Source organism: Myripristis murdjan, chromosome 4 (genome assembly GCF_902150065.1).
Source record: "Myripristis murdjan chromosome 4, fMyrMur1.1, whole genome shotgun sequence".
Classification (NCBI taxonomy): domain Eukaryota; kingdom Metazoa; phylum Chordata; class Actinopteri; order Holocentriformes; family Holocentridae; genus Myripristis; species Myripristis murdjan.
This window is the reverse complement of record NC_043983.1, coordinates 31894182-31915972: the sequence shown is the minus strand read 5'-3', so window position 1 is coordinate 31915972 and position 21791 is coordinate 31894182. Positions and strand designations below refer to the sequence as shown.

General features: G+C 42.3%; 1 protein-coding gene across 3 annotated transcripts in view; it reads left to right on the top strand.

The window, feature by feature from the left end:
* Positions 1-480: 480 nt before the first annotated feature.
* tbl1xr1a (TBL1X/Y related 1a) overlaps positions 481-21791 on the top strand; it is a 69991-nt gene continuing 48680 nt past the window's right edge. For all 3 annotated transcript variants that reach the window (XM_030049678.1, XM_030049677.1, XM_030049676.1), the window contains exon 1: positions 481-902. The gene's annotated coding sequence lies outside the window, so the exon portion shown is untranslated. The remainder of the gene's footprint in view (positions 903-21791) is intronic.

Genomic DNA, 21791 nt, shown 5'->3' with positions numbered 1-21791 from the left:
AATCTAACTTTTTTTTTTTTTTTTTTTTTTAGTTGAGTTTTTTTTTTTTCTTGTAAATGTACAACTTTAATCTTGGAATTTTTTTTCTTGATATATTACTCCCCACCGTATTTCCTCTCCTTATACTGACTCTAATACACGTCACAGTTTCCTGACCAAAAAAAACAACAACAAAAAAACAAAAAACAAAAACGAAACAAAAAAAAAAGCAAAAAACAAACAAACAATTTTCCCGCCCTAGTTTCTTATCTAGTTTCTCATTAATGTACAACTTTAATCATGGAAATTCAGATATTTTTTTCTTGCAATATCGCCTCCCCTCCCCCACCCCCAGCTCCTCATTACACTGGCCCTAATCTGCCGTGGTACTCCTTTAACCTTTAAAAACTCTTAATGCTTTTTGACTTAAATTTGATAAAGTTTCGTAAGTCGTTACAGTCGTTACAGTCGACCCCCTCCTCCCACACACACGCACACACACACACACACTGCGACACCCATCTTGATGTTGATGTGACTGGAGTGTGTTTCCTGCAGAGAGCAGCCCGGGCCTGCCTCATTTTCGCCTGGCAGGTCAGCCGCTGTGTTTCAGTCTGAAGCCGTTGGCTGCCTGCTACTGAACCGTTTGGCTCTTTTCTCTACTAGCGAGCAAACCCACAATCTACATCCAACTACCCGTCCAGCTCGTTTTTAAGGGGATTTATCCACATATACACCCGTGTAGCCAAAACACAGCGGTCATTGGGGAGTGTGAGCAGCGGCTCGCCGGGTCGGAAGGCCGTTATAACGCTATTTTCGAGGTTAAATTAGAGCTCCAACACAGCGGTGGTGGAGGAGGAGATTCCATATTAGGAGCACAGAGAGAGGAGAAGGCACCCCCCTTGTGTGAGCTGGAGCCTCCGGTGAGTGTTTTTACACCTTTTCGGGTTATTTTTGCGGTTATAAATGATCCCAGCCGGTGCGGGGACGCGTTGTGACCGTATGTCCCGGGTTTGGGCCGCTTATTGCGCTGTTTCGCCCGTTTATTTTGATGTTTTCGCCGGGGGGAGGGGGTGGGGGATGGGCAGCGTCAGCGCGTGAGTAGGCGCACGCGCGCGCACGCCACGCGTGTGTTCGCGGGGCATCGCGCGTGCGCTGAGTATGTGTGTGTGTGTGTGTGTGTGTGTCAGCGAGCGCACCCTTCCTTCCTGTAACTTCTGCTACTTTTGAAGTAAAACCAAATATCATTTTTATCTTTATGGATTTGTCTGTGAAATGTGATGTGTAAAATTAAATCACAGGTTTGGTATTTAATCAGGCCATGAATGTAACTGCAGTTGAATTATTTTGACTTTATAAAAAAAATATTTTTATTGTTTTTCAACTTTTATCCACAGCGTTTTGTTTATTTCTTTTCTTTTTCTTTTTCTTTTTCTTTTTTTTTTAAATCCAGTAAGGCTCTGTGTCTCTGTGGCCCACATGCTCTCTGAAGGCTGTGTGTTGTCATTATTAACAAACACAGTCATGTTGAGTGGAGCTGAAGCCGGCCAGAGCGTTGACACCAGTTTGTCACCTAATTTCACTCAGCAGACATGAGGTGTTGTTCTTTGCGGGCCTGTTGTTGTTGTTGTTGTTGTTGTTGTTGTTGTTGTTGTTGTTGTTGGAGCGGGAGCTGACCTAGCTGTGTAACCTGGGATTGTTGTTTATTCTTTACAGCGTTACACAGAGACACAAACCTCACGCCACAGCGCTGCATTTCTGCATTTTTTCCTCTTCAATATTTATGTCACAACATTAATCAAAGATTACTAGAGTGCCATGCAGCTGGTTGCTCCAAAGCCATGGGCGTTGTGGGGGAGGGGTGAAAACACACTCACTCACTCTCACTCACACATACGCACACAAACACTCACACACACACACACACACACACACTCAGAAGGGCCACTTGCCAACCTTGTGAAGCTCAACTCAATGACACAATGTACCAGTCCCAGATAAGCCTTCAGTGTGTGTGCCAGCAGGTAAAGGCTGGCGCTGTCTGCTCTGTTTAGGTGGAGTCACACACTCTGCCTGCTCATTACAGCCCAAAACTGAGCATTTCAACACAAAACTGCTTTATATTCCCAATGAAGTCGTACTCTCTTGCTGTTATTCCACATTATCTCCTTCCTGCCTCGTGTTTTGCTGTGATTACGGCCCTGAGTTTATACATAAACCCACAGAAACTCAGGCCTTCATCGCAGCGCATTACAAACCAAATCTCGCCTATCGTACCCTTCCTCACCAGATAGGAACACATTTTTTTTTTTTAATATTAGGAAGGAGTACCTGGAGTGCGTTTTGGTGTTGTTTTCAGGCTGCCATGCAACAACAGACAGAAGGTAAACATAAAGGTAAACATGGAAGTCGTCGGCAAACATGTGCAGCCAAGTTTTCAGAGTCTCTGTTTAATGCCTTTTGAACCTTTCTGACTTTTCGGGAAGAGTTTTATTTTATCAGACGACTTATTATCTGTCATCGCATGACGAGTGTACCTGCTGTGATTGGTCCTCGAACATAGTACAGAACGATATTGTAAAAAAAACTATTGAGATTAATTTTACGAATATTGCAATTGATATATGGTTCACGATGGTAGTAGGAATGATGATGTTTGTCATTGTGATTTCTATTTTTGCTGAAAAAACTTTGAAAACGAGGAAGTGATTTTTGTTTGGGTCTGTACCAAACAAACATGTCGTCTTACATCTGGAAAAAAAAAATACAGTTTATAGGCCGGGGCGTCTCTGCAGCACCATGATATTTTACGTACAACAACATCATGCCACACATTTTACCTTTCTTCAAAAAATCGCAGCTCGTTTGATTTGGATATCGCACTTTGCATTATTGCGATTTTGATAAATTTTTTTTGATTAGTTGCACAGATCTGTTGCTTTCCTGCATCCTGCTTAGACCGCTAAGCTCCTCCCACACACCTAGCTGTGATTGGACAAAGCGTTTGACTGACAGGATGTGCCGGTCCCGCCCTCAAAGCAGCCGAAAACAAACCACAGGGACAAAAATCGTAATTTGCACTGTTGCGTTTTCGTGATAATCGTCTCCTGCTCGCTTTTGCTTTTGGGCCGGCAAACAGACGTGATGATAAAAGATAAATTATTAGTTTCAAGTCGGTGTAATTTATCAGAGTGGACTGGTGTTGGGTGTTTAAACCAATAAGTGCTGTTTAATCAGTGGCGTCTAAACCAGCAGTTACTTGGCTATAAGCCGATGTCTGGTAAGCATACACAAACAACGACATTTAATAAAAACTCGAGCCTTAGAGTTTGGGTCTTTCTGCATATTCCGAGTTTTTAAATGCATTCGGATTTCTTGTCATTGTTTTGGGAACTGAGTGCATGTTTGATATAGCTCAAGTAAAAATCGTTTTCTCGTAGATGTGAACTAACATGCTTCACTTACGTTGCAGTGTAATCTCATATTTTTTTCTTATTTCCACCATTTTTCTCCATTATTTTCACTTTGTTACACTCTGGGTCATGTGATTGCCTCCCATTGGCTGTTGAGACTGTTTTAGACGAGGCCACACCTGCACTGTTTGTTTTTAAGCCCTGTTGAAAACCTACAGTGGTCGAAAGTTGTTGGCTTTTTAATGATTTAGCCACCACAATAAAGGCTTGTTAATATTTCCTTCCTCGCTGTTACATTTTCTCATATTTGCAGAGCCTGGTTTGCCTTCTTGTTTGAAGCGCTCTGTCCTCCTTTTGTCCAAGAACACCTGATATATTCTTGATAAAACAGGGCAACCAGTCATTTTTTCCCCGTTTGCTAAAATGTTTTACTGCCGTCCCAGAACTTACATAAAATGTAATTTCAATCTGACAGCACTCCCGCAATTTTAATCTAGTTTTTGGTAAATGACTGCGTTTGCTGCTCTCACCTTGTTTAATATCTGGGTCAGTCTTTATACAAACTAATCCCAGATGTTGCACAGTTCAACTTATTACTGTTACTAAAAAAGCCGTTTGTGACGCGACTTGTTGCTGAAAAGCTCCAGCTGCTCGCTCTCACTTCATCTGGCGTGCTGAGTGGACAAATTTCAGCACGAGCAGACTAATCCCTAACTAAACAACAATTAAACTCTGTTATTTAACCTTATTAAACCGGGCAGATGCATTAGAATCAGTTTCAGGTTTGCATGTTGGCACCTCCAAATGGCAACAGACGGTGACTGGAAACCATTTGACTGAGAAATCTGGGCTAGTTAGATCCACCTGAATATTAACGCTGCATTCAAACCACGTGGGAGAGATCAGAAGAGGGCTTGTGCTGATGTGGACATTTTTTAAATTGGTGTGATGCCACTAAGAATCCCTTCCAGTTTGGTAAATCTGGTGCAGTTACCAAATTAGACCATGTAGTCACAGGACAAGCCTAGAATTTAGGTGAGAAAGACCGACCTACATATTTTGACAGCACAAATAGATTTTTTTTAATATCCTGTATGCTAATGAGAAAACTCAGTGCACATGGTAATTAGGAAACATGTTATTTTTCTCCTGTTTTACTTTTTATCCACAACTTTTCTGTGATAAACTCGATGCTCGCCAAAACCTTCTTGTTTATTATGTTGTGAGATATAAGCGAGAGAAATTGTGCAGAAGTAGAAGAAGAGTTTCCGAGCAGTAAGTAAATACGATGAGGCAGAGGATGTGAATGTTTTTTTTTTTTTTTTTTTTTTTTTCATATTCTGACTTTATGTTGTGACTGCAGTGTCGGGAGCGTTTGCTGATTGCTGCTGAGGAGACATTTTGGATTTCATTTCCTGCAGTGCGTCGACGGGTGTCTCCTCTCTGACCTGTGCAGTGGTTTTGTGTTTTGTAGTTTTTTGCTGGTTTGCTGTTGCCTTTGATGATGTCACATTGTTTTGAGTGAGTTTGCGTTAATATAGCTAGCTAGCAAGCATGAAGTTAGTCCATGTGAGTGTGTTAGATCTGTCAGCTCCTTCCCTGTTGCTTCATAAGGACTGTTCCTCTGCAAAATGAATGAAGTCTATCTGGACTGCCAAATAGTGATATTTAGAGCGGCGACCCAAAGCTGAAAAAATGTTTTAAAGGACGGACAACAACAGAAGTTTGTTTGGGATTCATCATCGACGCTCTTTTCCAGCGTTCTTGCTCGCTAACTGGTGGAACTACTTTGTTTCTGTATCCCTACGCAGCGCTGCATGTTTGTTCACACACCTAAAGAATAACATCCCTCAACTTTGACGCCAGGTGATGTCACCTTCTGTAAAGGAAAAAACAAGTGCTGACGCCACCTGGTGCCCAACATACCAAAGATCATCCGATTTCAGTCGCTTGAACGTCACTGATGTCACGGATTTGTGCTGATTTAGTCTGCAAGAGCGTGATATCGACCTCAGCAGTAGATGCCGCCATTTTCCGAGATTTTGTCTCCTTGTTTTTGAGATGTTTAGTGCTCGAGTGTTTCAAAAAACTTGCAGAGAACCTTGAAAGCTTTTAATTAGGGCCCAACTGATTATCAGCAGGCCTGTTGATATTGGCTAATGTCTGGTCTAATCAATATCGGTCGATAAATCCACCTTTAGTGATGATCAAATCTACCACAGATATGTAGCGCCCATAGGTGGCAGTAACGCTGCGGGGTTTCCTCAGCAGGAGATGCTTTATTTCTTACACCTGTCCACATTTTGAAAACTATTATGTAGGCGATGTTTGCAGTGAATATAATTACTGCTAACTGTTTTGTTAACAAATATTAGGATTACCACGGTGGGATAAGTTTGTATTGACACTCGGTGAAGACACTGTTTGTTCGCAGGAAGTACCTGAGCCACTGTACAGGGAAAGGGTATAATGTTAGGAATCTCCCTCTCTCGTACTGCAGCTGCATAAAAAGCAGCTTGTTGTGAGTAACCTGGTGAAGTCAGGAGTTGATGCATAATTTGCACGGAGCACCCCAGAATTTTTCAGTCAGAGTGAAATGAAATTGCACTACCGCGATTAGTTTTTTTTTAAAAGTATTAATTCCCCAAATCTCGATGCAGTTTTGCAGTGAGAAGACAGACAGGAGAGGTGCGCGCTGTGTCGGACATGCAAAAACAAACGCACCCACAACACGGGCCTGTCAAGGAAGTGGTTGTGTGTCGCATGAATCGCAAAAACAGCCGGGGCCAGACGAGGTGAAAGGGCTGCAACCGTGGAGCTCAGTCACACACCGTCTTATCGTTTTAGTCTGACAGAGCAGGCAGTCCACCGCACACACACACACACACACACACACACACACAAACAACCACAGAGAGTTCACCGAGTCGATCAAACAAGGTGGAGGGTGTTGACATCCATTCAAGTGCCATGACGTTCGTCTAGAAACCGATGCAAATCTCACTCCTCAGACTTTTGACACCTGGCCTCGCAGATGGTCGCTCGACATCGAAAGTCAACCAGAGCCGCTCCCGTTTCTGTGCCGCCGCGTCGCAAAATGAGGAAGCGTGAGCAACACCAGGGTCAGCGGGAAACTGAGCATTTCTACTTCTCTGACAACAGAAACTAAGACAAACCAACATTTTACAACAAGGCGTGACGTTCAAGCTGACATCATGTGACGCTGACAGGGTTTGTTACGTGCAGAATGAATAAAGGCCTGTTTGGATATCAGACGTGCGGCGATGAGGCCACATGCTCGCAGCACAGACACGTTTCCTGTCGGTGACTGCAGCCGACAGCAGGCCTTCGTTTGGGTAAACACAGCAGATCTAAGGACGGGACGCTCTGACTCCACTTTGTGATTTAGGTTAATAAGGCAGCTGAATTTATATATATAAAATTTTCATAGCGCAGTGTTAAACATAGATGAGAGTGAGCCTGTTATCCAGTCCATTGTGGGCACGACTGGGAGGCGGGCGATAAGACTGTTGGCAAATACCAGTGTGGTTCATTTGTCTTGGTAGCCTAAATGCAACGCGCCGGGCACCAGGAAGCCGAGTCATGTTATCTGCAGAGGACACATTGATCAGTTGGCCTTATTAAATCAGAGAGGAAGGGATGTGGAGTAGCACAGTTATGTAAGCAGTGCCTGGTGTTGTCGAGTCGGCTGCGTGCCGGAGAGGAAGGAGGCGGCAGAGCGCAGAGGAGACGCAGCCAGGCAGACCTCCTCCTGTCGTCAGGTAGCTGCTGCCGCCCCGAAACAGACACAGGAGGAGCAAGGCCGGACATTTTGGATCAGATTTACTAAAGAGAGACGTGTAAAAGGCCTCTGATGCTATAGGCCTACCTGTGTAAAGCTGGGCAAAATGATCAGAAATAACATCTGATATTAATGCCAGGTTGAGGTTGTTTACATTCATGCCGTGAAGAGAAGCAGAATTTACAATAATAAAAAAAATTTAAAAGTATGTGCACATCATTGTACATTAGGGCTTGGATGATATGTTTATATCACGATCCGATACTATCATGTACAGTGGTCCCTCGTTTATCGCGGGAGTTACGTTCTAAAAATAACCTGCAATAGGCGAAATCCGCAAAGTAGTCAGCTTTATTTTTTACAATTATTCTAGATGTTTTAAGGCTGTAAAACCCCTCACTACACACTTTATACACTTTTCTCAGACAGGCATTAACATTATCTCACTTTTCTCTCTTGTTTAAACACTCAAAGTTCAAACCTTCGTAGAAAAATAAGTCCAGTATTATAGAATGAACGCATTCTGTACTGTACAGGAGACACGGCACGGAGGAGATTGATTGACAATGGTCTACAGTCGCCTAGCCAATCAGGACGCAGAACACAATGTGCGGGCTCTCCCTTAGCCAATCAGGACGCAGAACACAATGCGCTTTAAAAAAAAAAAAAAAAAAAAGCATGCAAAATTGCACTAAAAAAAATCCGCAAAACTGCGAGGCCGCGAAAGGTGAACCGCGTTAGAGCGAGGGACAACTGTATTGCGATTCTACAAATATTGTGGTTCGATTACTATGCTTATTGCGAGTTTTGATTTTTGAATGCTCCTCTAGTTTGTAGGTGTGAGGTTTGATGCAGCTGTGATTATCCGAAAGTTCACATTAGGCTTATACAGCGACGTCCAGTTTGACAAAATGCTCTGACTCCAGTGAAATGGCTGCTATGGGGGCCAAACATCATCACACAGGAATCAAATGTGGCTCATTGAATCCACCAGAGTCTCAGCTTTCCAGTCAAAGCCAACTGATGCAGCTCCAAGACTGTTTAGGCCCCAGTCTGCACACACACACCATTTTACAACAGGCCACAAGAACACATGTGGACTGCAGGCTTTGGGGCCCAAACTGCATGGGATTAGCAGAAGGTGGGCGTGTCTGCAAAGGGGAGAGCCGTGGCTGCCCAGAGAACCCATTTTCATTCAGATACCTGGAGGTCAGAGGTCAAGGGACCCCGCTGGAAATGACCATGACGGATTTACCCCTCGCCAAAATTTAGCCAAACTTTTGAGCGATTAATAACCTTTTTTTTTCCACACCCCATTGTGCTATGGAGGACAAAAAAATGACAAAACAAAACAATAAATAAATAAATAAATATGCATACAAATATATAAATGCATAAATAATTAAATTAATAAATATTTCTACATGTATTTATTTATTTCTGTTTTTATTCATGCATTTGTTTATTTATTTGTGTATTTCTGCATTTATTTTTATATTTATTTATTTCCACTTTTATTTATTTCTATATTTATTTATGTATTTATTTATTTATGTATTTGTGTATTTATTTTTATATTTATTTATTTATACTTTTATTTATTTCTACATTTACTCATTTATTTATTCCTTCTTTTATTTCTACATTTATTTATTTATTCCTACATTTATTTCTGTATTTCTACATTTCCACATTTATTTATTTCTGTATTTCTGTGTCGTATGTTAATGAGGTGGGCGGTTCTTCATTTATTTATTGTTTTGTCATTTTTCGTCCTTCATATTGTGCAGCATAACAATATAAAACTCAATATCTACATACACACATGCACCCATACGTTCATGCTCATACATAAATAATATACATGCATTCATAATATATGATTGTACACTCACATACGATCATGCATGCCTTTTAAAATATCACAACACAGCGGCGCCTAATTGTGTCTCCACCCTCAGCACCGTGTCAGTGTCATGTATGTGCTCTGTTGAGCTCAAACAGGAACATGTGACCTGTCATTCAAGTCAAATCTGCTCTTACCGGCAGGCCGCACTGTAATTTGCACATAGAAGAGATTAAATCCAGACAGTGCAGTAATTTATGACGCAGGTATCAGCACGTCGAGTTTTTTTACTGTCAGCTATAAACCAACAACATGGAAGTGTGGCTTTGTTTGACTCTGTTTATATGGCCTCAGCCAGTCGAGCCAGAGGGAGCGTCTCTTCTTCAGGCGGTGTTGTTCTCTGAGTGGCTCTCCTCCACGTCGTGGTGTGTGTGTGTGTGTGTGTGTGTGTGTGTGTGTGTGTGTGTGTGTGTGTCGGCGTGATGACAGGATATGTCACTGAGAGACTGACGGGAACAAACACTTCAGATCCAGTGTGAGGAGCTGCATTTTCAGATGCCACTTGAGTTGCATTTCAATTCACTTTCACTTGTAGCTCCATGTTGTTACCTGATGTTCAAAATTAAATAAATTAAAGGCCCAGTCCAGTCATTTATTAAGCCCATAAAAATAATCCCTTTTCATCAATATTACACGTTTAGAGTTTTTTTCCATGAAAAAAAAACAAAATCCCATAGTGCCGTAAATGTAAATGTATACCTTGCCCTCAATAAAAATGTGCAGATCTATGAATATATTTAAAATAGGCCCCGCCCACCCGACTGCCTGCTGGCACAGCGGCTCGTAACCAGAGCTCTGTTCACGCAACACCTTTAACATTGTGCTCTATTGGAAAATCAAACCATGAATTTTTTTTTTCAGTTAATCTCTTAGTAATCTTGTTCATGTGAAGCAGACATTTTGAGTCTAGATGTTTTTTTTGTTTTTTTTTTTAAACAAAACTCGACCAGCAGTCCAGCGGCGGCTCCTCGCCCGCTGATTTGCAAAGCAGCTGACAGCTGATTGGCTGTTGGATTTGTGACATATCAAATCCAGCTGGCCCGACGTCCTTTAATAGAAAAGTGACCGTTGATTTGGATGCACAGCTGACTGTTGTGTAGACCGTTGATGTTACGCTGATATCTATGATATGTTTTTTTGAGGGGGGCAAAAATGCTAAAAAATGTCACATTTTACAGGCAAATATCAGCAGTAAAATACTTTTTGGATCTCATACGGTTTTATAAACCTGATGTTCGCTAACACCAATATCCTGACGATATATTGGTCCATCCTTGTCAATATAGTGATAGATAGATATTGCCTGAGAGTTTGGATGTCGCAATACGTGATATATCTTTCTAGTTTTAAAAGCTACATTACAGTTCAAGGATGCATTTTTCTGAACTTATTAGACTGTTGCAGCTGTTCTGTTATTGGCTCTACCTGCTCGGTCATCAGAGCCACTTCACTAATAAAATCTTGTGTGTAAAAATCACAATTAAGCACCAGGAGTTATCGCTGCAATACTGTGCTATTGATATTGAGGTATTTGGTCAAAGATAATGGGGTATTAATTTATTTGCATTGCTCAGCCCTGTTGAATATCTAAAGCCAGACCTCAGTGGCCTGTCTGAACCACAGCTTATAATAATGTTCCCTCACCCCAACCGGGTATGAAACCTCTCCCCTAAACCTGTAAAATGTCTGAAAAGTGAACGCTGGTTTGGATGCACAGCTGACCTTTGACCTGGAGCGCCATTATAAGGGCTGCCGCGTGAAAGTCAGCGATTTGAATCATCAGAGTCGTGTTTTCGGATGTTTACGGGGCAGCACTGCATGACAATAAAACAAGTCTCGTTCTCTTAAAATGCACCGGGAATGTTTTTACAATAGGGAAAGGCAAACTGTTGGCTTTGTGAATCATTTTAGAACCGGTAGATGTGCAGTTAATTGGATTAATTAGTCAAACTAGAACAGTTGTTTCGTTGTCTTGAAAGGGCGAATGTGGAAATTGTGAGTCGTGTGCAGCCTCAGTCATCACAGTTCATTTTCCAATCAAATATTGACTCTGCCTGACAGACAGACGCTGCCTTTGACACACTTAAGACACTTTGGTGAACACCTTACCCATGTAGGCTATTTTTTTTTTTTTTCCACTTGTCAGCTCACAGCGGCCAGCCGGCGCAGCCCTCCTCCAGCGTGGAGAGGTGAGAGTGTGGTTTTACTCAGCGGCGTCAGAGCTGTCAGTGTGTAAAAGCTGCAGTGAAACCAGCCTCACCCCGCCTGAAGGAGCTGCTAACTCACCTTTAAAGAATCGTGTTACAGTCTGGCTCTCGCTGGAGAGTTAGTGCCCGTGTCCCGTGAAGGTCTAAATGCTGCTTCTGTGCTTTAACACCCGGACACGGATAAAATTGCGGGGAAACACAAATCCTTTTTGTTCTTTGCAAGGACTTACAGGGAAATGGTCAAATTTGCAGACACAGAATTTGAGTGAATTAAATGCTGCAGGTTGCAGGCAGGACGTGACACTGTGAGCGTTTTGCACACACAAACTCACAGTTGACAGCGGTCACATGGTGTGTTTGTGTGTGTGTGTGTGTGTGGTGTGACCTCAGGGGTCAAGTTCAGTGTTGTGAAGAATGCCTGTGTGCTCAGTCGCCCTTCCCCCCCTCTTTACCCACAAGGCTTTGAGGAGCCCAGGCCTGCAGCTCGTCTTCCTCTCTGCTGCAGAAACAGCAGAGCTGCTGCGTTTGTTCCCTGCAGCTTCTCCCCAAACCTCCGGGAAAGGCTCATTCTCCAGCTCAGCTGTCCATGTACATCTGAGACGCGTTACAGCTCAAGTGTTATATCAGACTGGCACACAGAGCAATTTCTCAGAACTGACACGACTTCTGAGTACAGAGAAAGAGTGGAAATACGACTCAGTTCAGGGCTGAGAATTTTTTTTTTTTTTTTTTTGGTTTAACTGCTGAATCTTTTAGTCTGTATAATACGTAAAATGTCAAAAAATAACGGCTAATCGTCACGGAAGGTGAGCAGAGTCCACCGTGATATCTTGAAATTGCTTCTTTTGTCTGACCAGCGGCCAAAAAAACCCCCCAAAGTGTTCATTTTAAAATGATGTGAACGGAGAAAAGGCGATCTTAGCATACTGATGATCTTAGTGCAGCTGGAACTGGAAAATGTTTTGGATTTTTCACTTGATAAAAGACCCAAGTGATTAACCGACGATCCAAAAAGAGAATGACAACAATTACGTATCTGTCAATCAACTTATTGATCGACCGGCTAATTGCTTCAACGCTAAATCAGTCCCACCTTAATTGGCCTGCTTCAAAACAATTACTAGAACAAGACAATCGATTGTGTTTCATCCATATCGGCAGAAGGCAAATGGCTCGGAAAAAAGTGACTGAAGGCTGTTAACGCTCGAACAAGTTGCCTCAACCATCAAATTACAGGCGTGTTTTACAGTCCTCGCTACAGTCGACCCGGCAGTTTTGTAAAGTGCACCTTTAATTCGATCAGATTACATTTTGGCCCGTGTTTAGCGACCACAAACATTTTGAATTTTGCAGTAAAGCGTGTCACTACAGTGGGGATTTATCTGCAGAGTAGTGGAGGTCAGCATTTAGGCGTAAGAGTTATTGTATGGACGAGTGGCAATCATAAAGTCGACCAAAAACACAAAAGAAATCTTCCTCAGACCCATTTTTCTGAGCTGGTATCTTTGAGAAAACGCAGCCCGTGGTTGGTGCTGTTTTTAATTTGAAGCTTGAATTTGAAGCCACATGTTGGACGCTGCTGTTGGGATTTTTGTGAGTTTTATGCCTTTGCAGCTACAAGCGGCTGTTCTGGAATTGAAATTTTCCCTGATGAAATGGCGTTTTCGCGGGCTACTGGATGATTCATTCACAAAGTGAGTGAATCGGCAGGGGTTTATTTATGCGTAACAAAAAATAATTTTGCCGAGGAGCGTTTTGGTGACCTCTACCTGCACGAGCTAAGCGTTTTTGTTGCATAGCGGTTTATGTGAGATTGGACGTGGAGCAAAGCGTGTTTTTTAAACCCACGACAGCACCAACAAACATATTTATTGTAATTATAACTTATTAAATGATGCAGAAGTTTTCAATAAAAAGGGAAAATAACGTTTGACGGATGCCGTGCTGATTTGTTGGCGTCTGGAGATTGAAATTTGGACGCAGGCCTGTAAAATCACAGAAATCTATTGTCATTTTTGTGAGAACTTAATGATTTTTGTGGTTAATTAGCATGCTGTTACGTGAGAAATGAGCCTAGTCATACAGAATTGTGCTGATATGAATATATACTCATATGAATGTACAGATAAATTTCCATCTCCCCGCTCTGGTCCTCATGAAGCCCAGGAGTTTGATTCAAACACAGGAAATATATCATGTCATAATTCATAACGCAGTGAAGTAGGGATGCACAATATATTGGTGACAGATACATTATCTACTGATAAATTAGAGAGCGAAAATATTTTTATTTTTCCAATCATATGGAGCCTTTATTTACAACAGCTGTGGCTCTGTGGCAAAATATTTCAATCAGACAACTATTTCAACTATTTATCCATTTTCACTGACATATAGGCTTCAGTTTAGCTTTTCACTTGAATTGATATGAATTGCTTTGCTGCCTATTAGCACACGAAGAGAGAAAAATACATATTTAATGAAGAATGGCAGTCAAATGGCCTTTAATGTGTAGATTGCAAATTGTTTACATGATTTTTATGGGCGCTGGGAAAATAAAATGGTCATTCTAGATCGTTTTCCTTTACTGTCCCCATCACATTTTTTGCAAACGCAAGAGTAATGTGATTATTATTAATGTTATTGCATTATTATCCATCAGCCACAACAAACAGACATTTATGGGTCGTTGTTGTTGGCCCTTAACTTCAATATGAGTGTGTCTTTACAGTAAAGGCCTGCTGACTCATGTTGAGCCGTCACTGTTATTTATTGCATCAGAAGGTCAGAGTGTGAACCTCAAAAAAACAAAAAAAGGTAGTTGGTGCTGGAGTTTCGGGGCGTCTTGGCAGGTCCTGGGTGACTTTGAGCGCCTGTGTTTCATACGGCGGGCCGTCCTGGGAGGCGTCTCTCCGCCGAGGCTCAGCTTGTGTACTTTATAAGAGCCGAGGTCTGTTTAGCTCCAGCTAAATGTCATGGGATCACCGCACTTCACTGATATATTGGGATTATTATCAGGGATCGTGGAGCTCAGCGCTGCTGCTAAAGTCGGTGTGTTTATCTGTAATGCGGGGTTAAATCTCAAGGATCTGTGGCTCTGCTCGGGCCTGTTTCTTACAGCGTCGGGTCGGCCACTTTTTAAAAGAAGACCTTGATCTGGAAGATGTTGTGGTGGATTTGTCGTCAAAACATGTTCTTATTGATATGACCCGTGTTTATGACGTGGTGTTAATATTATTATTGGGTGATAAGCCTCTGGTTTATAAGCTCCTCTCTTTAAAGAAGGGAGCGGTGATTTGTGTCTTTGTGAAGGCTGGTGTGTTGTAGCTGTGGCTGACTTGTGCTCCTGGCTGCAGTGTGTGTGAAATGGATTACAGTCTGTTGATGCGAGTGATGGGAGATTAAAGTCGAGGCTTAATAAGTGGTTCCGCTTTAATGCAAGAAGAAAGAAAAGCAGGGATTAGCAGGGGTGAAGGTTATTGTTACGGTTAAAGTGGAGCCGTCCCGGCGGTACATACCGTGCACTTGCATCATCGTGGCTTTAAATGCAGTTAATGACCTCCGGTGGCCCCAGAGGCCCTTCCTCGCTCCTCTGCCTCTGTCCACCGTCTGCCGGCTGATGAAGCACACAGGTTGGAAAAGTACTGAAAAAACCAACATGTTGGCAGGACGCTCAGGTGTACGCTGGTTTTTTACTGAGTTTTGCACTGGAACAGAGAATTTGCATCCCAAGGACACAGGAGGGGAGCAGGACTGAGTGATGTGGACGACAAAATAAAAACTTGTGGTGATATTGTAGGGAGGCCTGTTGGAGTCTTCACAGGCTACAGCTTCACAATTTTTCAATAAACAACTATTTATAAAGTGGGTATGATGACCAATCAATTAGAGGCAAATAATAAAACAGTACAAACAGCCGAATAAGCTGAAAAAAAAAAAGAAGCATTTCTTTCCTGTAATGCTGCCCTTTAAACAAGGAGAAGCAGCACATCTGCCAAATCACAATATTACCATATCCAAACACCACATCCAGGCTCATATCACTGCTATGTGTAATATTGACAATATTGCTTGGTTTGTGTATTAAAGCAGTATTTCACTTTGATTGATAGATTGGTTATTTGCAATTCAGCCTAAACCAAAATTGTAAATTGCTGTGATAAACATGTAGTTTTTGAGTTTTTGCTTCTCAGTCCACTTGAAGGAATCTAACGAAAGCAGACAGAAAAATGATGCGTGATTCCTTTGTTTTTTTTCCCAAACGCAGACAGCAGCATTGGTGTTGTTAGCTTCAAACATGCAGCTACAACAAAACCCTGTCAGGACGGGCCAGTTGGCCATTTTGGAGTGGGGAAAACAAACCCAAACCCAAAGAAAAGTTAGACACGTTGTTGTCTTTGACATTCAATTCTGCGTTGAAATTATAGATTTTTCTTATTTTAAAGTATTGGAGGCTGTTGTTGGCTAACTCCATACCTCAGCATTAACTGACAATTAGACAGAGGATAATAGCTAGATTTATATATATAAAAAAAAAAAACAGCGTGGAACTAATGACAGTCTCAGTCGTGTGGGCTAAAACTTTGAGACGCTTTACTAAAACAGAGCGCTAGAAAAACACTGATGAATAAAGTTATTTTTCATTTTAGACTAGAGTGCAAAAAAAAACAGGTGAACCGACCTATAATGACTTGTGTTACTGCGGTAAGGTAATCAGTGTTATGACATTCAGGTGTGAGTCCTAACCCGGCAGCAGGTCCTCGGGGAGCGGTTAGCGGCAGAGCTCGCTCCTCACCGCCGACACCTGCCGAGGTGAAAAATGTCCCGTCCAGGAGAGATTCCAGGGGAGCGCAGGAAGAGTTGTTGCAGCTCATAAAGCCGGGAAGTGCCACAAAATCATCTCTGTAAGAGCCGACAGTCGGCCAGATAAATGGAGCTAATTCGCTGCTGCTGCTGGTTTGGAGCCGCCCTGCACAAGATCTGCTGACGGAGAACCGCCCGGTCACGTCCGACAGAGTCCCGACGTCTCCTCACAGACGTTCATGCTTCTCGTCCACCATCAAATTCACAGTAACAGTGACCTTAACCTGGAGCGGTGGAAATGAAAGGATGTCACTGCTCTGAAAAACAAACATGGCCTCCCGTCTTCAGGCTTGTTTAAGACCTCCTTGATGTCCCACAGTGCTGCTGGAACAGGGTTTCGGGGACAGATCAGTTGAACATTTTGGAAACGGCTGTAATGATTCATTCATTGAATCAATAAATTATATGACTTATAAATTCTGATGATTCCACTGAAGCGATCTGACAGAAGCAGTAAATGGAATGACTCACTTTGACTTTGGCCTGAATCAATATGAAATGTCCTGAATGGCGTCATTCACAATTCTTAGAAAAAAGACTGAATGCCGTGGTGATCACATCACATAACACAGTGAATACTGTGAATTGCAACTTTCTCTGTGATAAAAGTTTAATAGAATAAGTAGCGATTACGTAAATTGCGTTGCTGATTTTTTTTTTCACATTTCACACATAAAAGGACCGTCTTACTCGAGCCTTTCAACATGAATAGATGTAAAATCTTGGTACTGAGTTGAATCATTGACTCCAGCTGTGGTTTACGAACTTGAACTCAGCCGTTCCAAAATGGAGAAATCAGTCGCCAGCTTGTGAATCGTGAATTAAATTGACTAAACGTTGAGCCAAAGTTTCACTCACCTCCTTTTTTTTTTTTTTTTTTTTTTTGCCTAAAACCCTTGAGGGAAAACACAAGCCGGTGTGTACCAGATGTGAAGGCGGTGCAGGGAGCGTCAGGGTTCGGGTCTTCCTCCTGCCTCGGGGTGCGCGTGGCTTTAAGTCACGGAGGTTAATGAGCTCCATATCGCATCAGAAAAGTTGCACCGGAGAACATCAGGGCGGCTGTTTGTGATCTGAAAGCTGAGCGAGGCCGGGTCACGCCGCGAGACTCTGACCCTGCAGGCTCTGCAGCAGAAGGGCTTCCACTGATGGAGAATTAGCATTTTGGAATGACTGAAGCCAATTAAAATGCTGTGGCGTCACCTGAAGAAAGCCATTCATGCCGGACATCCCAAAAATACCAATGACCTGAAACTGTTCTGTTAATGAGGAATAATGGAAACCTCTCAGACATGCAGGTCTGCTCGACAGCCACGGGAAACCTCTGGCCGACATTATCGTCATTAAGGAGCTTCTACCAGCACCTGAAGTGCTCTCTCATGTAAATCATTAGCGCTTCAAATGATTTTTTTTTTTTTTTTTTTGCCCACACGAAACTGTGAGCGCTTAAACAACGTCTCCGGTAAAGACATGAAAAAATGCAGCTCTTTGTTAATTGAGCTTGTATTTATGTATTATTATGGCCTAGATAAAGATCAGGCCACGCTTTTGGAGCGATTGTTGAAGGAGTACAGGTAATCCCAAAGGGTTCACCAACCCTTTTCCTCCTCACAGCTCGACACCCCCGCGTGGAAATCCAGGTTTGATCGTCAGCTCTGCGCATCACGGGGCCTGAAATTACTCTGAGACGATAATTTACTTGGGCGGCAGTTCATTTACCTGGGCGGGCCGCCCAGATATTAACGCTGCGCAGGAAACGCTGTTTTACTTTGCCCTGTGATTCCAGACATTTTGGGTGCCCTGTAAAAATGATCGTAATTCACTTTATAAGTGGAGCTGAAAGTCTCCCCAGGTGGTTTTACGTGCGTGAGTTTATTTTCCATGACTTTCCCCTACCTGAGATCTTTCACTCTGGCGGATGTGCAGTGTCTGTAGTCTTTTTACTTACATGTTTTCCTACGTGGACATTATTCTCTGGGGTTTTTCACAACATTGGTTTTCATGGTCTGGACCCCCCAGTTTGGTTTTCATGACTGAGTGTCCATTTGATTCTGTCCCAGGGACGCTGATAAAAAAAGATATTTTCATATGTAAAGGAAAACAGAAATGAGTGGCTGCTTTTAGGAGTCAAACGTAGAATAGAAATACAGAAGCATGATACAGGATGCATGATAATTTTTTCACGTCTTGTCTTTTTCATATATATTCCTTTAACTTAATTATATTTTTATTTATATATATTTGTAATGTGACAGCACTCTATTAGCCCTTTTGGCTCCGTAGGTGAGGCCTCACCTGTAGTCGCTCTGTCATGCCATGTAGTGGTTGAACATGTTGGGTCTTTTTAATGGTACAGCCTGTACAATAGGCATTTATGAGTTTACATGATTTCTCCTTCCTCTTTTTCACTTTTGGAGTGGAGTTATTTTGGTTTGTGTTGTTAGATGTAGTCTGTACAGATGTCGTCGTCGATCACTGATTAAAACATTTGTTGTGTCAAAACACTTTCTAGTAATTTAAATTAAAGTGAAATTAAACTGTTGCTCATTTTGCCGAGGATCTCCTGGAAGCCCCTCGAGGACCCCCGGAGGGTCTCTGGACCTCACTTTGCAAACCGCCGGTGTCTGGGACATAATGCTTTTATCTCTTCGTTCTTCTGAACACGTTAAGTGAAGAACAACACGTGGAGGAAACTTCATACTCACACTGCTCTCCTCCTATGAGAGCAGATTATGTGATAAAATGTTGATGCGAGGCGTCTTGTGGTGTGAATGTGAGCGGCTCTTGGTTAAAACTCCTGATTCAAACCCACTGAACTCAAAGGTTTCACTGAAATGAGGCTTCTTCTGAAAAAAGTTTCCTGACATAAAGCAAATATTGTTTAGAAACATCTGTGCTGCCCGTCTTTTTTTTTTTTTTTTAAATGGATAGTATTGTTGTATTGTAAGTAGATCCTCTGTTCGAATTTTCATCATGTTGGTACATTTTATTATTATAGGCCTTTTTACAAAACAGTACAACAACGTGAAAAGTGTTTTTTTTTTTTTTTTTTTTTTTTTTTTAGAGAAATATCAGGACAGATAATGTTTTGTAGATGTTGGCTGCAAATTGGTCATGAAGATGTACAGCTGTTGTTATGACTTCATCGCTTTAACTTTGTCTTCCTGTAACAAACCCACGCAGACTGACAGGGAAGAACACACACACACACACACGCACACACACACACACACACACAGGCAGGCAGCTCTTTCCCCGTTTAAAATAGGTTTCATTTCATTTCTCCATCATTTTCTACAGAAACCAGCTGCAGAGTGTAGCTGCCCACCAATCAGTGTCAGTAAGACATGTCCTGCTTCCATGATTCATCCTTTAATTTGAAGGAAGAAACAAGCAGGATGAGTCAGACCTGGACCAACAGAGACCTACTTTATCATCATTTATAATAACGGATGGACACTGTGGTTTTTATTTATTTATTTTTTTTTGCCAATCTCTGATAAGCCGATATTTTCCAACTCCTGGTTCATTTGCTGATCGACATTAGCACACATTTTTTTTTCAGCTAATTGCAAAGAACATCAAGTCTCTCTTACAGTGGAATTAACATTTCATTATGCGTGCTTTTATTGTGAAGGCCCACTGGCAGATGCAGAAATAAAATGCAGTGCTTTTCAAAATGCACCCGTTCACTGGAGCATCGAGCATCCGGGCAGAATTAAAGTGTCACCGGCCAGTCGTCTCAGCAGAAATCTTCATTTTATAATATTGGGAGATTTTCATTACTTTTTAAATTCACTGGGTGGTTGTTATGTTGTTATGTTGTTATGCTGTTTTGTTGTTATGAGCCCGGCACCAGGTGGAGAGGAAAATCATAAACCCTCGTTACCCTCGTTATGTTTTGTCTGTGTCGGCTCGCTCGTCTTTGCCCTCTGGTTGGAGGGAGACCAGGTCTGCCCCCCTCCCACACACACACACACACACACACACACACACACACACACACACACACCCACCATATTGATCTCAGTTCACTGTGATCATGACGAGCCTCAGTTTTCCTTCAGCTACTTATTTGTGCCATATTCAGTGCACAACTTCATATTTCCTGTATCGCTATTATCTGCACTATTTGCACTGTTATGTTAAATTTTGAGTATTTTAGCATGACCTTATTTATGTCTTGTTCCTCTGTTTATCGTGATGTGGTCTTGGTAACTGCTGCAACATCATTTTACCCTCCGGGGATCGATAAAGCACTCTGTTTTATGCAAGATGGCTGAAGTTATGAGCACATTGACAGGAAATATATATCGTTAGTTAGCCGAACATGGCGGCAAGGCGAATAAGTTCAGAAAACTGAATCCTTTTACAATAATGCAGCCCTTTAACACACGGATAAGACAACAATCCCCGATGATTTCTGGTCTTAAATGATGGTACTGATGTGATGTTGGTGTTGTGAACTGAAGTGGAGCAGTTCACACCACAGAAACGGACGTCTCTGTGTGTTGCGGTGAACTTAAATACGCCGGCTGGTAATCCAGATCAGGAGTCAGGTGTGTGTGTGTGTGTGTGTGTGTGTGTGTGTGTGTACGGTGTTTTAATGCTGAGTGACAGAGCTTACAGGTGGTGTTGAGTTCATGTTGCTTCTCTTTGTATTTAAATGTGAGCTGCACCCAGTGGAGCTTCACCGACTCTGTGTGTGTGTGTGTGTGTGTGTGTGTGTGTGTGTGTGTGTGTGTGTGTGTGTGTGTGTGGTATCGGAGTTGGTGCCGGTCCAGCTCTCAGGTGCTCTGATCTCGAGACGATATTGAAATGAGCCGTCTTGTGTCTCGTTCGGCGAGGGGAGGAAGACGGTGATCTGCGGTGCCAGCTCGAATCACACGGTCATAATTCTGCCTTCAAAATCAGAATCACATTTGTCACCGTTACCGCCGGGAGAAAGAGTAATTATGTAACGTCGCTAGAAATGATGGTGTGAGCGGGAAACGAAGCGAGGCTGTATTTATCTGTGCTGGGCGGCAGCCTGGAGGAGATCATGTGTTGTTAGGTGACGTAACCTGATGCTTCACGACTTTAAAAAAAACGACTCCCTCGCCGTTTAATCGTCATGGATCTCACGTGTGTGTGTTTGTGCGAAAGACGGAACAGTAATTAATTGTAATTTTGAATTTTTCCATTTTAATGTGCGCTCCCCTTGAAACATGGTGTTCGTCAAAAGTGATACGACCGGCTGAACGGCCGGCAAAGTGACGTGTCTGATAAGCAGAATCAGAAATACTTTATTGATCGCTGAGGGGAAACTGGGTCAGTTGCTCAATTCTCAAAAGAATAATAAAGTATTTGCATTATGTATAAAGTTGTATTAGAAGTATATGAATTATGTGCATCAAGTCTCAATATGTGCATTAATTCTACAAAATATTACATACGGAAATAAGAAATTGAGCATACGTGGAAAAAAGTCTACCTATACACCGATTCGGGTGAGCGGTTTGTGTACGCCACCATCTTGTGGCGGCGCCATTGCTGCGGTGTGCGATGTCATAAAACTGTCATGCTATCAATAAAGACCGATATGCCAATAAATAATGACTGAGAGCATCATTGACAGCATGAGT